The following is a 20,861-nucleotide window of genomic DNA, read 5'->3' as shown; positions in this document are numbered from 1 at the left end:
TGATTGGCAAGACAGGCGTATCATGACAATCCATGTGTGCGAGTTGAGTGTGTCTATAACAGCTGAAACTGGATCGCAGAACCCGTAGTGATCCGTGGAACACTGGTTACGAACAACTGCCCTACAAAAATCCATCCGTGATAGACTCTGTTAGATGACCAAACAGTGCCATAAAATTTCACAAATATACACAGTACAGGCAGGATGCTAAAGACCTCATTTGCCGAGAATCACCCCTTCAATAATGTACATTGGGGTTGTAAAAAATTTGGAAAATCCTAAAAATCCTCCGCGATTGTGTCTCATTCTATAGATAATTAATAAAAAAATATTGAGCCTGAATGAAGCTCACAGAAAAGCCGTTAAGATTTCAGGCAAAGCGTTTGAAAGTAGCTGCCCAAGAATGGGGGTGTCACCGACCACAGAATGGCGAGAAGACTAGTAATCACATAACCACGGCTCTTGATTGGCTAACCGGCTATGCTTCATTTCAGTGTTGGGATGACTCGAGTCACCATTTTCGTATGACTTTACTTGAGTCGAGTCAACTGGCTTAAATGACTTGACTTGACTTGACTCGTGTGGATTGACTCGTGAATCGAAGCAAAATTCACGAGTCAATTTCATGTCAACAAGTGATCGGTGCCGATAAAAATCACTGTATCTTGCATATCGTCCCAGTGGAATCAAAGTGAATTATGCCCATTTTACACATTTTGAGAAAATTGACTTTACGTAGAGTTTTCATCTTCTTTCAGTCATATATTGGCCCTGATTAACTTTGAATTAGTGAAACAGACATAACTATGGCCAAGATATGGTCGTAAAAATTGAATATTTTTCAAAAACTTGATTTTTTTCAAGTTTTAAAAATTGACTTTCAAAATTTGAAAACTGGACATAAGTCACTTTTATTCCACTGCAACGATATGGTCGTATTGTTCGCGAAATGCTGGTATAACCCGTGAGAGCGACCAATCATTCAATGATCGTGCGTTTTACTGAGCCTCCATTGTTCTATCACATATAAATTGACCGCAAACGAAATGATTCGAACTTACAGCTTACGTTGACGTAAACTAGTATAGTAGAGTAATTCAATACCAGAATGTCTCTTTCTATTATCTGTCCTTACCTCAACCAAACCTCTTGTTTTATTAAAATCGAATTCGAATATAGTATATATAGGGTTACCATACGTCCTCTTTTAAGAAGATTTGTCCTCTTTTTTGACTTTTTCAAAGTGTCCTCGGAGGACGCCCTTTTGTCCTCTTTTTTGAGATTTTGTACTCTTTTTTGAAAATTTAGGTAACATTCAGAGCAAAATGCGAGTGATATGCCGTAAATTAGCACAGGAGTGACGTTTCGGCGGGTATTTCGCAGTGAAAAACGGTGATTTGAGCTCTGAGCGAAAAGTTGACCTTTTTTTAGTCAACCACCTAGCAATGTGGAGAAAAAACGGTATTTTGAGCTCTGAGCGGGAAGTTGACTTTTTTTTCTTTTTAGTCAACCGATCACAAAGTGGGAATAATTCACCGATTTTTGAGAATTCTTCTCCAGTTTTGCAAGTCTCAAATTTCGGAAAAAGTGTCCTCTTTTTAGATTTCCAAAATATGGTAAGCCTAAGTATTATAGTTCTCAAACATTGGCGCAGGCTCGAATTGTATCATCTAAATTTGTAAATTGGTAATGTAGTGCATCTTATGAATTCGTTTCTTTATTTTGGCTGGTAACTATAAGCTGATGCTGTGCAATTGCTTTCGTGGTTTAGCAATACTACGTATATGTGAGCGATACAGCGCCATCTTGCGTGTATATTTAACTATGTATTCGTTTATTGGTTCAGAATCAATGCCCACCTAATCTGTATTGCAGACAGCTAGCAAAATGCAATGACGTAATCATACCTCATACTTCAAAAAGCAACTTGACTTGAATGGTGAATTGACTCGAGACTTGACTTGACTCGAGTCACCTCCAAAAATCGAACGAATTGACTTGACTCGAGTCACATTCGAAAATCGAATGACTTTATTTGACTCGAGTCAAAATGTGCAATGACTCGAAATGACTCGTGACTCGCAGGTAGTGACTTGATCCCAACACTACTTCAATGATCACGACAGCAGCAGCTTGCTGATTTGGTGTTCAAGGAGTCTGCTACCGGCGTGGATTCTCAAAAGCGCATTGTTGGTAGGTTGGCAGATGATGATTCAAGATTAATTCAGGACATCTTGAGGTACGAAATACATTATGAGCAAACAACATCTGCTTCACAAAATCTTTTACAGCATGACTGCTCTATTTTGAAGTAAACGCCGGTAGCCTACATGCCGTGCTGTTCAAAAATAACTTTTTTCCTCGGATTCCAGCCATTCACTTATTAAATTGTCAGGTTACCTAAAAAACGCTGTACACCAAATATGGTTCAATTCTAACAAGTATAGGACTCCGCAGAACCAATTAAAATTTCTAATTTATTAGTTCAAATTAAAAAAAAATTCAAATTTTTCTGCCAACCTAATAACATTGTTGAGCTGTCTTCAAATACGATGCAAAACAAATTTGACTCAATTCCGACCAATAGAAGCAGAGTTATGTCAGATTTTCGATGATAATCGTCGGATTATCTTTGATAGGTGGATAATCCGGAATAATCAATGAAAAAGTCACATAACTCCAGTTCTACTGGTCGGAATTGAGTCAAATTTGTTCTGCATCGTCTTTAAAGACAGCTCAACAATTTCACGGGGTTGGAAGAAAAATATGATTATTTTTTTCAAATTTTCCGTAATAAATTAAAAATTTTAATTAGATTTGCGGAGTCCTATACTTGTTAGAATTGAACCGAATTTGGTGTGCAACGTTTTTTTGGGTAACCTGACAATTTAATAAGTGAATCGCCGGAATCCGAAAAAAAGTTATTTTCGAACAGCCCTAATGTACATCCATGCACCAAAGACATTGGCGAGAATATATTAGGTAGTGTATAAACGCAGCCGCATTATTGCTGACATGTAAAGCTACTTCGAGAGGCGAGCGTTGATCATACCCTTGTATGGTAATTTGTGGATTTAGACCGTAGAAGTATTTCCCTACTTTAAGAGACGATATATTCCGGTTCAATATGTACTGCGAATATCTTCAAGATCAGTATTTCATAGAGCCGTCTAGAGTCTAGCTCAGGCGTTCTCAGCCCTTTCTTGGCCGTGGCCCATTTTTCAATTTTAAAATGTGCTGTGGCCCATCTCTTATCTTAGAGTCATAATCTTGTTCAATGCGCTGTAATGAATAGCGGCGATATGCCTATTTCCCTAAAATATGCGCATTTTTTACTTAATATACTGATGTCCAAATCTACTCATCCCGGGACACGAAATCACGCGAAGCGTGACGAAATTTTTCAAGTTGAATAAATATGCTCCAACAAACGACCAACGAAATAATATTGGGCCCCTTCGAGCTCCCTCAATTGGGGGTCTGGGTGCAGCAGTTATGGCCTGGTAGATCTTAGACTAAAACTCCTGAGTATATTATGGTCGTCCGGTGCTCCATTCGCGTCGCAAAACACAATGATCGAATCCAAGTTTCCACTGTGTGTCTGGGATTTTAGTCCCACTATTGTGGGGAATAATATATTCATTTTCGACCAGCTTCATATATTTATTAGGTGAATGGGGTCATACAGAGAAGTGGAGAAAGATTTTTTAATACGCATGCTGTGGAATGTATAATATGTCTTAAATACCAAAACAACTGAAGTTGCGATGTCAGAATGTTCAATCCAATGATAAATCAATTCATGTGAATTTTACATTATGTAGGCAGGCAGGATATTTTAAACCGACTCCAAAGAATAATGCTCTCCGTTAAATCCTCGATCCAGTACGATTCGTTGCGGTGGTGCAGTATACCTCCACCAGAATTGGCAGTTATGGCTATTTTATCTTACAATATTACGACCTGCCGAAGTACAGTAAATCCATACATCAATTACACTTCATTGCGTGTTCATTGCCTGCCCCTTTCAACGGCATACGATATATGAACCAGCCAGAATACTTGTCTACTTCAGCGTTACCTTCCAGTTATTATATACTCAAAAATATTTTAGCTGCTGTTAGCGGTAGGTTGTCATACATAGCCAGTGGAAAAAGCCGCCGTTTCACTTTAATGTTTTCGACTTGTTCATGCTGACTCCATACGTGCCACTACGTCTGATTAGAGTAGGATGAAAAGTTTTATGTAGGCTACGTATAATTAGATAATATATTTTGTAGCGATTATTATAACAAATATAACTTGACTCACATTAATTCTGAAATTTTCTAAATAGTTTTGTGGCCCACCTCAAATGCTGCTGTGGCCAACCCTTTGAGAACCCCTGGTCTAGCTAGAACAACATATATATATGTCTTTTATTGTTTTTTCTATTGCGGTATATTTATGGGTCTTGTCGGCTACTACTAGCATATACACCAGACCAATATTATTTCATTTTAATTCCGTAACTGTCGATGTATAGCAGTCCTAATTCTAGGCTTTTTGTAACACACCGCTTACTCGTATGAGGTAGCGCGGAGGAGCCTAGATGAATCTCTAACACTTAGCTATAGTTATTCCGAAGTCGACGTCGGTCTGACTCGAACCCGCAACCCATTGGTTTTGCACCCGCGGATTATAAAACTGCGATATCTACCCACTACCCGTTATATTGTATTATTATTATATAACTTGTTTGATTGTTTTTATATGTTTTATTCCCTTTCATGGCCGAGCAATTTTGTGCTAACCTATAGTTTCAGAGTGTATCAGGTTTCCTCTATCGCAATTTAATTTTCAGCAGCTTGTGCAAACCCGGTTATACTAGGAACACATTATTATTGCTACACCATAATTCGAAGTTATAGCTTGCACAAATGTAACACGGAAATTAGAGTAATAGGCTAAATGACATCCGTCATACGGAAACACTTATTCGTCGCTAATTTATCCTGCTCTTCGAAATGCGGAAACATGCAGTAGGCCTACTGGGATGCAGCCTACTATTTATCTCGTCAATTGGATGTGTAATGTCAGAATGGTTAACGTAGTGAATCCGTGAAGATAAGTATAGTAACGCTCGTTCGGTTATCCAACGCGCAATCCGCGATCCACCAGTGAAGACGTTGCGATAGCATGTTGAACAAACCATGTAACAAGTATTCCATAGACCGGACCCATCTGAGCACAGCCGCAATACAAAAGTATCGGAGTCCCCACATAATTTTCCCTCATCGTTGATCGGAGAACGATTATGCCGTTTCTAGACACTTTGCTATATTGACAGGAAGAGACATATGCCATGTGATTTCAGCGGTAAGCAATAAACACGTTTCTGGTGCACCAAGCCTCAGTAGCTAAACACTACTCCCCATAACTACACACCGCCATCGCGTCACGATTGTCGTGATGACCAAACCGTGTATATTTCATTACAAGACTCTATAACTAAGGCAGAAGAAGTCTGTTATACATCATACTATAGAAGGCAAATACTTATTAACTGGAGCTGGAGCAAATTATATCAAAGATACGGCAAATCATCGCGAAGTTAAGAATTGCTACTTATGTGGCGCCAAGTTACATATACATAGCCTACTCTATTCTGCAACCGGTGGTACTGACTACTGACTGTCCGGGTTTGGAGCCGGAGCTGAAGACAAATAGCCTCGAAGTAGATGATTTAGTAGTGAGAAGGCCTACAAATGAATATAGTAGATCAATAGTGCTATATATCCCTGAGTGGTCATTGCAATGTAACATTCGACAAAATCTATCAAATCAAGAGGGTTTTGGTTGCGATCATCGCGGAATATCCACCGACGACGTTTCCACGAATAAGGTCGTCTATTTTAATATATGTACAATGAATTTTGCGTACTTTTGGGTTGCCAATACCCCGTTAAAACATTCTCGTCACGCTAGCTACTCCAAGTCGTTTCGACACCTTCCTATCTATTGATGGTAACGCAGTTTTTTGATGTTTTGAAATGATGAAAATATTATTAACGTGATACTTCTAATGATAGCTCGGGTTATTTTCCACGGAATGCTTTGAATTATATGTTATATCCTACAGCGCACTGTGTGTCGATATCGAAAAGGCACTGTACTGAGTATACGTACAACTTTGAGAGGGATGGTATTTGTTCATTGAAGATGTTGTGAAGCTCTTTGACCAAAATGATTACCAAAAATACTTGGGAAGCGAGTGGGGCAGTGTCGCAGTGGCGCGGTGGCGCAGTGAAACCGTCAAGAGACCAATGGTTCTTGGTTCGGGTCTTGGCTCTACCATGTTTCTATGTGTCGAAGGTGATGTGGGCTCCTCATCGCCGATCCCGCTGTAATAACAGTGTTTTGAAAAGCCAGACACAGACCAAGACACGCTCTCATAAAGTCGACAGCCGAGACCCGAAGACGGACGCATGTAAGGGACAGGGTGAATGAGTGAATGTGCTGAGTGAAAGTCGTCCAATGAGAAAAAAGAACTGAAAATACTTGTATTTTCGAGCTACAAAATTAAATCCTTAGAATATACCTCATCTTATCGTAAAGGTTGATACAGTTTGATGTTGTTACCCCCATTCATGTTAAGGTTAAGAGCTTGGTGCAGTAGCCTACTAAATTTAATTCGAGCAAATCTCTACCACATTGTCAGTTGACTTAATAGTCACACAAAGCAATAAAACAGAACCCAATGTAATTAACGTCCCCGTATTACCATGCGCAGAGGAGAATTCGAGATGTGGATATCGATCTCGAACCAAATGCAATGAGCCCGTAGGCCTTACCAGATGATTGTTATAACAACCTGGATTTGATCCATAAAATAGCACATACAGTTGTACGGTTAATTAATCGAGTGGTCCAATAGTGAAGTCCCAACCCGAAACCGGACTTCGACCCTTACCCATTGTTTTTTTATTACAGTCCTTAGAATAAGGATGCGCCAGAGCCAAGCAATTTTTGAAAGGGGGCACTGGAGAAAGAAAGGACAAGGACCACTGCCCTGGTGTATCCTCAAATTAGTCGGTTCAACAGCTATAGTACGCATAGATTTCGCCAAAGAAGCTATATTTGCCCTGTATTTTCAATTATCACTGCTAATTCAACATGACGTCAGAACTGAATATTCGTGACCCCGTAAGTAGAAAAAACAACAATAAAAAACATGTTTTGAGCATGTTTGTTTTAAATTGATTTTTCGTTTAAATGCAACCATAGTGTAGTGTAATATGTGAGTGAGTCAGTGAGTGAGTGAGACCGCGTGGAACGCAATATATAGTTCATTTCCGAATCGAAATATTCGTTGCTGGACCGGTGAGGTACTTTAAAAAAAGGAGTAGAAATGTTACTATAGAGGAAAAAAATAACATTGACTTGTGACCCGGCACCTTGGACTGACTTGGTTACAACCATGCACATAACCACGCCTGGCTTTATTACTCAGATAACGACCGAATTACTATATCGACAATATCCTACAACTTAAGCAATCAAATCACAACCTTCCTACCGAGCCAGATAGGTTTTGTGCACAGAAACGGCTGGACCAAGCTAGTATACAGAAATTGGAGGGGATGGAACCGCGTCATAGATCAATTGAATATATTACCACAGTTCCTATCGATGCTGGAAATGCTGTTCTATTGATAAGGAGTCTTTCCGGATTGTATATTCCTCAAATAACCATGAATATGAATTCGTGAAATGAGATATATTTTGAAGTGAAACGGTTGCAGTGACACGTAACGCGAGGTTCTTGATGGATAAGATCACGAGACGTGAATTTATCTTCACAAAATCGTTATTGGTATGAGACATACATCAGGATAGATTACAAAGCGATGATAACGATATATTGATATCTCACGTGTTCCGCTCCGATAAAAGCAAATAGTCAATATTCCGTTTTTCTACGAGGGTCAATATTACATCATCATTATGATGGCATCTTTGCATATGAAATACTGTATTCTCATGGTTGAGATCCCCGGGTGAGTCACCCAGATTTGGATCAATTACAGTATTTAAATTCAATTACAATTACAATTACAATTACGCAATGCTAAATACATCAAATTACAATTACAATTACCATTACTGTTAAACATGTCATAATTATAATTATAATTACAATTACAATTACTTTTAAACAGATAATTGCTTCAGCAAAGAGGTGTTCTTTGACAACCGTAGCGACGTCACTAGCAACAATCTCAAGCTATTCAGGTTTCATTCCTGATATGTAGAATACCCTTTAATATAAAAAAAACTCGAGCATATTCGAACTATTCCTAATCCTCAGTACTGAAAACTACAAGCACAAAAAATGTTTCAAGCGACTGGTAAGAACCAAAGGTTGGAGCGACTAACAGCGAATAAGCAAAAGGACAGTCAATGCAATGTAATCAAACGATTAGGCTACTCAGAGCCAAGTCAGGATAATGAAATGTAATAGGTAAGGCGTCAACGATAAGGATGATACCGATAAGGTGTCTAAAATTAAAATAAATGCAAAAGGAAAGAACCTCCTGATAACTAAGAATTACAATATTTTTGTTCGCATTTACATTTTCACTTGCTCGGAAGCTGTTGGATTGCATTTGATGAAAATTAGGGCGCGAAGAGTTTGTGGCCCCAGTAAATTTGGCCAAGATTGGAGGTGTAGACTGGGAAAACATGTCTACAAATGCGTGATCAAGTTCGATGAAGCCTTGGTTGGAAACTTGAATTTATTTTTTTGCTATTGTTGTTGCAACAGGCCTCGCTACTGGTCCGAGATTTAAAAAAGAAACTTTGAGCGTAGTGTAGGAAATGGTTCAGCACAGGTTTCAGAAGAGTTTATTTGCTGTTCAACCATTTTTGAAATATTAAGATTTGGTTTAGCCCACTGATTCTCTACCTTTTTTAGACACGCCCCCCTTTATGACAGTGAATATTTCGCGCCGCCCTTATCGTTATAGCACACAATGAAACCAGAAAGCTAGCAATCCTTACTTATAGTTTGATGGTATGGAAGGTTATGAATGACTGTTGATGAGAGAATTCTCCAATACGAAATTCAGACTATACACCAAGCAATAACCATAAAACGAAGGTGAATCGGGCCAAGCGCGGAAAAGATTTCAGCTCACTGGAGCGTCGCGCGCCGTTCAGATGCTTTCACGCTGCCCAAGGGGGCACGCCCCCAGTTTGAGAACCACTGGTTTAGCTTATATTTTAATTCACAAAGTTTTTTGTTGCTACTGAAGTATTGGAAACAGTTTAGCGTGACTGAATTATCTAGTTATAACGCAGCCCGCATAGAACACCGATGTAAATAGGTTAATTATTACATATGGTGACTGTTTACTACAGTGTTAGGATGACTCGAGTCATGATATGACTTGAGTCACCCTTTTCGTATGACATGACTTGACTTGACTCGAGTCACTCCGTTAAAATGACTTGACTTGACTTGACTCGGTGTATCAGAAATGTGGATTAACTCGTGACTCGGAGCATATTTGACGAGTCAATTTCAAGTCATCAGGTAATCGGTGTCGATATAAATTACTGTATCTTATACATATGTTCGCATTGTTCGCGCAACGCTGGTGTAACCCATGAGAGCGACCAATCATTCAATGATCGTGCGTTTTACTGAGCCTCCATCGTTCTCTCACAAATATATTGATCGCGAACGAAGTGATCGAAGCTGACAGCATACCTTGTTGTAAAGTAATTTATTAGCAAAATGTATATTTCTGTTCTGTGTTCTTAACTCCAAACCTCTTGTGTTATTGAAATTGAATTCGCAAATAGTTTATATAGTCCTCAACCATTGGCGCAGGCTCGAATTGTATCATATTAATTTGCAAAAGGGTAATGTATTGCCTCTTATCAAGTCGTTTCTCTATTCTCTATTTTGGCAGGTAACTATAAGCTGAGGCTGTGCAATTACGTAGTATATTAGTTCTACTTATACGTGAGCGATACAGCGCCTTACTTGCGTGTATATTTAACTCTATATCCCTTCATCGGTTCAAAATCAATGACCAATCAATCTGTATTTCAGACAGCTAGCAAAATACAATGACATAATCACGCCTCATACCTCGAAAAGGCAATTCGACTTGAATTGTGACTGACTCGCGACTTGACTTGACTCGACTTCCCTCCGAAAATCGAATGACTTGACTTGACTCGACTCACCTTCGAAAATCGATTGACTTGAATCGAAAATCGAAAATCTCGAAATGATTCGTGACTTGATGGTAGTGACTTGATACCAACACTGGTTTACTAAGGCCTTAAGGCCCCTCGTCGTCAGTCTGGTTCGTACCGGATTTTCACTGGTGCGACGAATAAATGATAGATTAATTGATTATTTCATGTTGTGATTCTCAGGTTTCCATGAAAATGTAATTGAGATTGTAATTGAGCAAAATTTTGACCAAATTACAATTACAATTACAATAGAAATGCTTCAATTACAATTACAATTACATGAAAAAATGTAAATATTAACATTCAGCTCAATTACAAATTACAATTGATCCAACTCTAGAGTCACCATAACATATGTGGTGATAGTATTCCATGGATAACATCAACATCGTGATCCTATCACATTTGCAAAAAATTCAAAGTAATCGTAATCTTATCAATTGCGTTTGATATACAAGCCATTGATTCGTAAAATGACGTAAAATCACTCCGATATACGATTTATTCATCGATGCCATATAAAATAAGATATTTTCGTGGGGAATTCACACCGAAATCAGTGGCAAAGCAAATTTAAATGTTAGATGCTTGGACAAAGTTAATAACAGAGCAGTGGACCTGGCAGCAGCGATATTTGAAGCAAGTTCCATTCTCGTTGTACTATCTTTACGAAGTCACCGGCAGTGTGTCCCATAAATTCTCAGTTTGGACAATCTCTGCTAGCTTCGCAATGGTTTCCATGTATTGACATTATATAATGCAGTGCCATGTGAAGCCAAAGCAGGTGTCGAAAGAAGTGTAACGCGACGAGATATGCGTGTGTAGCCTAACCACAAAGTGCAAAGGTTCTCAATCCGCGGCCCGCAGACGTTTATTTTGCGACCCGTGACATCTTTCATTATGAACGCAATTACTAATATGTTCAAGATCAGTATTTCATAGAGACCAACATATATATCTTTCATTGCATTATTAATATATAACATGTTTATTAGGGTTGATCAGAAAAGCCAGCTCAACAATTTCATTGGGTTGACAGAAAAATTTGAAAAAAGGTTTTTGGAATTTCTTAGTAAATTCAAATTTTTCAAACCGTAAGAAATCTGCAATGTCCGGTTAAAATAAATTCAAATTTGGTGTGCATCGTTTTTAAGGCAACCTAACGATTTAATTACGCCAGCAAGATTCGGTAAATTTTTTTGGAACAGCCCTAATGTTTATGTACAGTTGACTCCAGACATCGGGTGATTACTTGATGAATGTAATCGATTGCGATTACGATTACTTCTGATTTACGCGATTACGATTACGATTACAGCAAAATCAGGAAGTAGTCGATTACGATTACATTGGAAAAGTAATCATGATTACTCACGATTACATTTATTTTGCACCTTAGGAGTTATATTGGAATACAATACATGGATTGCGCTGAAAAGGCCTAATGAGATAAAAACTTTCATTAAAAAAGATGCGACATTTGCTTGTTACGTCATAATGTACCCATTGCCCATTTTAGAGGACGATTTATCGCACCCAACGATTTGCATTCTTGCCAGGTCCATAACTGCCTCACCCCAAATTCCTAAATAGGTTGGGGAGCATGCTCGGAGGAGACTCAAAATGATTTCGTAAACCAACATAAATTATAGAGTATTTTTGAGAGATTTCATTAACTTGAAAATTATCTTTGAGATTTGCGATATAAATGTCTCTAGATAGTTTGTTTTTTAAGTGCATATGTCTCCCCCTCAAGAAATAAAGCATGCATAATTCATAGTAATAGACATTTAGGTGCCAGTCAATGCCGCGCCCCAATACAATAGACATATGCAGTTTCGGCCAACATGCGACTCCACAAAGTGTGCTACTAAAGAAAGACATTGGCCGAGACTTAGGGTATGTGTCCATTGTCGATATTCGTGCTGGGTGGGCGTGACTAACTGTCCGGTCCTTCAAATCTGAGCTCACGACGCAAATGCCACCCGGGCACCCTCAGAGCATTAGACATGACAATTTGTGTGTGCGTCTCACGCAAGTTTTTCTTTTAGTCTGCTACATTTGGGCCACTACAATATCTTTTGACTATATAACAGACCGGAGGTCTCGAATTAACAACATACACTAACACTAAAGTAATTATTGCAAGATTCCAGGTATTATAATTATGAATTACGAGCCCCCTGCTCTTCAGGTAAATTTGGGCTGAGATAGGCTTAAAAATGCAATATAATGCAATTACTAATATTATTAACGAAATTAAATCGGAGGCTGAGATAGGATTAAAAATGCAATACAATGCAATTACCAATATTATTAGCAAAATTAAATCTTCAACTTGAAAATTGACTACCCTATGAGGCCCAAGACCAACGTTTGGAGTGGGGGACAACTTTGCTGTTTTGATCCTGATTCTAAAGCTACAACCCATCGCTAACTTGGTATATAAGCCGATGGCTATGACGGCAGGTCCAAATGTTCAGTAAAGAATTGTGAAATAGCGATTGGCGCCTGTTTAGAGTAGAGTCATATGAGAATAAGAAAAGGTGGACATAAAATGCTGCCTTCAACTTAATACAGATAATGTAATGCCAGCTGTCATTACGAGAAACGGCAAAAAAAACGGCTCGGTTATGATAGGCCTATATATCAGCAGCTGTTGATTTTTAATGCTTCGTTGTGGAAACCGTGATGTTTTATTTGACGAGTGCAAAATTTCAAACCTTTGTCTGGTGTACGTTCGTACCACATAGGCCTACTGCCCCAAGCAGCAACAGTCAAACGGCGTTTCACTAAGCATAACCAAACATCAATACAAAAGCTGCTATATTAAACTAGGTAGAAATGTGATTAATTATCCTGGTGCGAGGTATTGGCGTCTGAAATGTATTGATTTCCCGATATACAGCACGGTGGGTCTTCTTACAATCACACGAATGTACTCGAATATCTATTCACTATGAGAGGATACTTCTTACGCAAAGACCACCAAAGCTAATAGGCTACTTCCGACGTAATAAAGGGCAGTGGCATTTGAAAATCAAACGTTTGTGCTCTCAATAACTGGTATAATATCTCTTCCTTGTACAGTGTTCACGAATGTTCAATTTATGTCACAGTCCTAGCTTTTACAAATAAAAAATAATCGTTCTTTCACAAAGAAATCGATTAAATATGGGAAGTAGTCGATTACGATTACTTAGGAATTTTTTCGAATGTAATCGATTGCGATTACGATTACTTGAAAATGCTGTAATCGTCGTAATCGATTACGATTACTAATCGCGATTACCCCATGTCTGGTTGACTCTCTTTCCTGGCCGAGCAATTTTGTGCTAACCTATAGTTTCAGAGTTCCAGAGTTCCAGGTTTCATCATTCACAATTTTCAGCAGCTTGTGCAAATCCGGTTATATTAGGAACATATCATTATTGCTACATCATCAACCGAAGTTATAGCTTGCACAAATGTAACTCGGAAATCAGAGTATGCTAAATGACATCCGTTATACTGTAACACTTATTCATCGCTAATTTATATCGTTCTTTGAAATGCTTAAACATCCAGTAGTGGGGCGCAGTCACCTATATATATATATCTTCGATAGGATGCACAATGACAGAAAGGTTAACATAGTGAATATGTGTGGCGAAGTTGGTACGCTCGTTCCTAAATTCGACACGCATTCCGCGATCAACCACTGTTGAGCAAACAGTATAACAGATATTCCGTAGAACGGGTCCGTCTGGGCAGAACGATCATACAGTCTGGTTTTACGGAGCCTCCGTCTTTTTGTCACAAATAAATTGCCCGTAAACGAAGTAGCTATTACGTTGTTATGCAAGCTAGAGTAGTAATCTATCTACAGCAGTGCATTAGCATTAGTTCTTTAGCACGGTCGGGCAACATAGGGATTGTGAACGACCCGCTGAGATTTTCTAACCCGAAAGTGAAGTTCTATTTTGAAACTATTGACAATTTATTTGCGTCACAGAATGTATCCAAATTTTCCAACCCGAGAAAGATGGACATGAAACTGTTAACTTGCTCTTTTCCGGTTTAAATACATTTTCGACCATGATCACTGATGATCATGATAACCATGATATAAATGATGTTCACGTGTAGTCTTTATTAAGGGTTTCTACATACCACATGCATCCAGAGTTCAAAATAATTTGTTGACAACTTCGACCGACCACAGATGTTTGTTTTGTAGGGCGTTTTTATTTTGACATGTCAAAATATGTCAAATTTTTGTCAAAATTGTAGTGTTAGGTGAAAATTTGTCAAAATTGTTCACAAAGTCAAAATTTATTTCACGTCTGCATTTGGTTTGTGTCGCAGATTTTGCACTGTTGGTGAGCTTATCATTTGATATTTGACAGTGATTACCTTCAACAGCAATTGGTAATAAATTCACTAAATACTGTTTTGATATCGATGCTTTGAACTCGAAGTTTACATCAAATACGAATGATTCCTTGTATACGTGAATAAAAACCCGATTGATGTATATAGTCTGTTATCCGGCTTGCTGAGTACTTCATTCTGTCATATCTGACCCGCTGACTGGAGAAGTTGTCCACCCCTGTTCTATAGAGTGCACACTGCACAGTGCTAGACTTGGCGAACAGCTTGTCTGATTTAAATCAAACTGATATAGTTTAAACATTTATATCAGTATGATTCAACTTTTCAAGTTTCAATATTCCCGCCGTCTGTTTTGCAAACCTCCAAATATTCGAGGGTCACACACCGTACGGCGTACGCGGACGAGAACCTCACGTTCACACGTTATGTATTTTGAAGATAGCATCGCATCGAGACCGAAAGTCACAAATATTTTATACATTCAGTTGAATGGTTGACAATTGTTATAGAATTAGATAATATGCCCCGCTACAATGACTTTTAAATCGGCACCTTAGCACACTTCTGCTGAATAGCGTACGTACCCTTATAATCGTCAATTCTACTGTGCTATGTCGATTATTGAAAAACCAAAACGAGTAGCGGAGGAACATGTAAGCTCCAAGAGTTAGAGTGTAAATGAAGGGTTCACTAAGCATTGATCATATTCACTGATTTTGTCGTATTCGGGGTCTTGAGCGTTGAAGGATTGTCCAATTAATTCGCGTTTTTCAGTTAGTTGAAACCTCAGCCACTGAAATCTCCATTCTGCTTCCAGCGGAAAATAGAGTCTATTTTAGGCTATAGACTGACAGACAACGCACGGCTAATTCATTGTTGCGACAGAAATTTTGGCACAAGTGTTAGGGAAGATTGCGAATACTTGAATATGTTTTTGTGGTTCTCATGTGTTATCATCGTGTCATCCATGCTTCAGTGACAATAATTCTTTATCGATTTACAGAACCTGTAATATTAACGGAGATGAAATTTGCCGCAGTTGTGCTGACAATTGTCGTTTTGACAATCATCAAAGCAGGCAAGTAAATTATATTACTTCCTGACTACCAAGCCAGACGAAATCATTTAATAATAGAATACTATTTTCGAACATTATACCAGCAGTTGATAATCACCGGTTTACACAATTTTTGCGGCAGATAATGCTTGGGTCTTTTTACCTAATTTGGTGATCGGTAAATCCGATTCTGGAGTTATTTTTTGTTCATTCCACGTTTCTAGCATAATGAATTACACTAATTATATCATATAGTAATCAAGTATAATGAAATCCTCATGAAATGTGGAGGTGATTTTAAGCATAACTTGAACATTTTCTCTCTTTACCATCATATGGTCCATATGACAGACCATTCTACCATAGTTACTCTTTATCATACTTTGCGAAAGCTCACCTCGTTTTTCACTGACGTTGCCACGGTGTTCAAGGAAGTAATCTATAGGATTTTCCAAAAATTACAGCTTTTTATCTTCACATGTATTTTGTGTCATCAATTCCATGCTGTACATTTATTTGTCAAGGTGCCAATAGTGGTCCGCCGCCCGATTGTAATTCACCCCGGTGTCAACCCCAGGTCGGAGGACCATTTTGAGGTGAGCTATATTTGGAAAATGATAGATGTAAAGAAAGTTCTATTTGTTATGTTATTCTCTCAATACATTTATTCACATTGTCTACTTATACGTATATAGTAGGGATGGTGTGAACCTCTGAAAGGTTCAGGTTCGTGTGAACGCGAACCTTTTTGAAAGGTTCTGTGTGAACACGAACGTGAACCTCGTGACGTCACGTGACGTCATATTGCTAATTTCAACCCTATCTTCCAATGAAGTGATAGCCTATATTAATGCACACGATACCTAGCGAAGACTCGGTCCACATAATGCCATAATGCTGCAGTACATATCGGCATTTTAAACGTCGCTAAATGTATGAACAGCGGATATCATAGGATATCAAAGGATATCATAATTGCGTAAAATCAATACATTCCTTCGCTTTGCCAACAATTTCGACGAGGACTTACCAAGGAATATAAGCTTACGCCTTAACGGTCTTAGCCAGACCGGACAATTTGTTCGGAGTCCGAGTATTGTTACATTGATATTAAGCAGAGTGAACAACGAGTTTCTATACTCGCTACCGATACCACAAGCAACAACAAGTTATGCAGCAGTAGCAAGCACTTTAATCGCAGGAATTTGGTTTTAATGATACAGTAAAGATATGAAGTCAAGATTGGCTCGGTACGCCTGTTCGATTTTTCACATCAGAAGACGATATCAATGTCATTGATTGGTTGAATAAGCATCATTCGCTGACTACGTATATCGCTCGTGATGTTGTGTGATTGCGGATCAAGCTCACAGCAGAGAGTCACTAAATATTCACAAACGGAAAGTTGGTTATTCCGAGCAAATTTTTGCAACAAAGCAACTAAAACTTTTAAGGTTGTCGAGGTGCATGGTGCATGCTCGTTAAGCGTTGATTTTTTTATGCTGCCAGCACCATGCATGGAGTGGCCCGCAGTTGAAATGCAACAAGTTTGAGCCAAATATCTTATAACAGAGTGAAAATTACGATTTACCAAAAGGTTCACAGTGCAGAACCTACCAAGGTTCTGTTGTGAACGCGAACCTCTAAATTTCCGAGGTTCACTCACAGAACGCGAACGTGAACCTCGCGTTCACACCATCCCTAGTATATAGTTTACATCAATCATTTCAGTCAACTCTGATGACATAAGACGTAGTGACACGTATGGAATCACAATGCAACACTATAAAATGGGAGGGGAAACGGCGTTTTATGTTCGGCTACGTTTATAATGACGACCTCTACGACAAAAGAAACAACGACAAAATTTTCAATTATATAACAACGCGAAGTTATTGCTGAAGTAAACAAGTATTCCGACAGGGTCCTGTGTCGTATGTCGTTCAAAAGCATAAGCATTAAACTAGGACTGAATTATAGTCGATGTTTATTTACGGTACTTCGTTAGGTCGTATTATCCTAACATAAAAATAGGTATGATTGCAGTTTATTGAAATATCAACTTCCTGTGTAAGTATACGACACCACCGCAACGAACCGTTATTGATCGATGATTTAGCGTAGTGCATTATTCTTTGCAGTCGATTTAAAAATCCCTGGCCTTGAAGTCATTATGCATACCGCAGGAGTCGCATGATTTGGTTATATCATTGAGCAGGACTATGACTCTAAGCCAGGGGTCACCAACACGACACGCGGCACGCGACTTGATTTGAGATTTCGGAAGAACGGTTAATAGTAAAGCATTTAGAAATGCTGCAGTTGATCTCAGTTCCAAAATATAGTTGTTCTTGTTCAAAATAGCAATTCTCCTCTGAACAACATCACTCTTCCTCACTAGCTGATAACGCTTCGACGATGGCATTATCATTTCGTGGAGGAAGAGTTGGCCGATATGAATGGGCATATTGCCTTGGCGTACAATGGCCCAGACACTGTTAAACGACTTGATACTTCCCCACAAGATCAGGCTTTACGAGGAGATCGTTTTTCAGCAAACATCACGTCTGGCTAACGTCTTCTTTAGTCGCTGAAAAGTGTTGTCATAGGTGTTGCGCGCAGCTCATGGTTCAAAATAGAATGAAACTGACGATCATGATATTTTTGTTGTATTTGCATTTCTTTAATCAACTTTTATTTCTTTTGCGATTACTATGCCGGTCGGCCCCTGTTACAGCGTTTTACTGACGTAAAGTTTTATAAACGTGGTTGTCGAACTGTGTGGCCTATTTTATCTCGATATTGGATTCATGCGGCCCGTGAGCACTACGAAAATTGAAAAGTGACCCACGACCCGTTCTGAGTGGGTGACCCCTGTTGTAGGCTCAGCTGTGGGCCACAGAACATTTACTAGCCAGAAAATGGGCCACGACGAACAAAAACGCTAAAACACCTGTTACCGATCATCAAATTTAAAACATTGAACACCTCTTTCATTGTTTTCGTGAAGCACTGTAATCGAAGGTCCATTTTAATTTTTCAGAGAGCTCTGAAGAGGCACCATGGATGCCATGAACTTGTGGAAGATTTATGATTTTTCGTGAATAAAATGTGCCTGCAATAAAAAGTAAAGGAAAAATGTTGTTTTCTTGCAGTGCCGCCATTACCTGATGCAGTTTCCGTAACTAATAAGTATTTGCCTTCTATACTATGATACATAACTGCCTTCTTCAGACATCGATATTTAGAGTGTTGTAATGATATATTCACGGGTTGGTCAACACGACAATGGCGACGTGATGGTGGTGGGTATGGACGAGGAGTATAGTGCTTAGCTGCCAAGGCTTTGTGCACAAGAAACGTGTTTATTGCTTGTCCAGGAAATCATATGTCATATGTCCCTTCCAATCAGTATAACAAAGTCGAGTAACGGCTGGATCGTTCTTCGATCGACTATCACACTGTGTTGGGGGTTCGATACTTTTGTGCGGCTCTGCTTAGACGGGTTCGTTCTACGGAATATTTGTTACACTGTTTGCTCCACACTGGTGGGTCGCGGAATGCGTGTCTGATATCCGAACGAGCGTACCAGCTTCTCCACACAGATTCACGATGTTAACCTTTCTGACATTGCGTATCCTATCGAAGAGATAAATAGTTGACTGCACCTCTGCACTGGAGGTTTCGGCATACCGAAGAACAGGATATATCACCGACGAATAAGGGTTACAGTATAACGGATGTCAGTTAGCCTACTCTAATTTCCGAGTTACATTTGTGCAAACTATAACTTCGATTGGTAATGTAGCAATAATAATATGTTTCTAATATAACGGGGTTCGCACAAGATGCTGAAAATTTCGATCGTCGAAACCTGATATATTCTGAAACTATCGGTTAGCACAAATTTATTTGGCCTGGAAAGGGAGTGTAGCCGCAACCCGCAGATCGCGCCACAGGGTGTATTGAATTATCTGGCTGCTTATATTCCCTTTCGGCACAGAGAAACACGCTTTGTTGGTGCGTGTTTTCTATTAAAAATGAAATACAATACGCATTGGCAAGTACGTCCTGGGCTAATCAAATAAAAGGCATCTTACTTGACAATGTGTCTTCCGGGTTTTTTATTTTATTTTATTTATAGATTTACTTTGACTGTAACAAGATACCAAAACAGTGAGACAATGAATGAATTAGCCATATTCTAGCAATGCAATAGCCTTACTATCCTATTCTATCAACTGAACTAATGCCAACACGATCCTACCACTAACGCACGTGCACTAAACAGTGAATTACACCACGATACGTCAGACCTAGTTACCGCTGTGAGGTAACAATGACACTGAGTCCACTTCCTTGCTGGGCGGGAGTGTGAAGGAGCCACAGCGACACCTTAGGGCCGTACGGCGGCTACAGGGAGTAACCTGTATATAAACACGTTATATAATAATATTATCACTACAATAAAAGACAGATATATGTTGGTCTAAACGCCTCTATGAATAACTGATCTTGAACATATTTACAGCAAATATTGAACCAGTATATGTCGTGTCTTAAAATAGGTCAATGCGTAGGCTTCTGTCCGAATCTACACGTTAGTATAAACAAGTCTAATTGTCGCGTGCCTCTCGCAATATATTTGTGTCAGCAACAACTCGACTACGTTTATATCCATATAACGATACTCTTGTCAATTTGGTGTTTGGTGCATGTATAGGATGGAATGGGTGCTTCTCGGCAGCTGCGGCCTATTGCATCATGCCTGTATAGTGTATGTATATTCGTCAAGTTTTATGACCCTGGTGGGCAATATAACAATGTATGCCAGGGATTGAACTGTGTAGGGTAGTTCTTCGTAACCGGTGTTCCACGAAACACTATAGATGCTATGCAAGCCAGTTACATGTGTTAAGCGGAGTCCAAAAGACACACTCACTGAATAAATAAATATTATTTGTTATGATACGCCGGTCTTGGCCATCATGTGTTGCAGATAATTATGCCCGACCAGGTGTCGAGTTGTGACTGCTGTGGTGGTACGGCAGATACAGTGGCGTGCGCATGGGAGGTTCGCAATCGAAATCCCGTCCTTCTGAAATGACAATTTCATTTCCAGTATTTATGAGCTCACTTGTAAGTAAGCAATTGGTAACAGCACGCTGCTGCGTTT

General features: G+C 39.1%; 2 long non-coding RNA genes across 2 annotated transcripts in view; both read left to right on the top strand.

Annotated features, from left to right (window-relative positions):
• LOC145434884 (uncharacterized) overlaps positions 1 to 20,861 on the top strand; it is a 553,571-nt gene that overhangs the window by 254,590 nt on the left and 278,120 nt on the right. The window lies entirely within an intron of this gene.
• On the top strand, positions 15,599 to 18,824 carry LOC145434882 (uncharacterized). Its single transcript, XR_013913608.1, has 3 exons — positions 15,599 to 15,706; positions 16,210 to 16,281; positions 18,729 to 18,824. It is a non-coding gene; the product is annotated as an uncharacterized LOC145434882 (long non-coding RNA).

This window comes from Botryllus schlosseri, chromosome 3 (genome assembly GCF_051294905.1).
Source record: "Botryllus schlosseri isolate E-star chromosome 3, Bs_hap1, whole genome shotgun sequence".
NCBI lineage: Eukaryota > Metazoa > Chordata > Ascidiacea > Stolidobranchia > Styelidae > Botryllus > Botryllus schlosseri.
The sequence above is the reverse complement of the archived record's forward strand: the minus strand, read 5'-3'. Positions and strand labels throughout refer to the sequence as shown.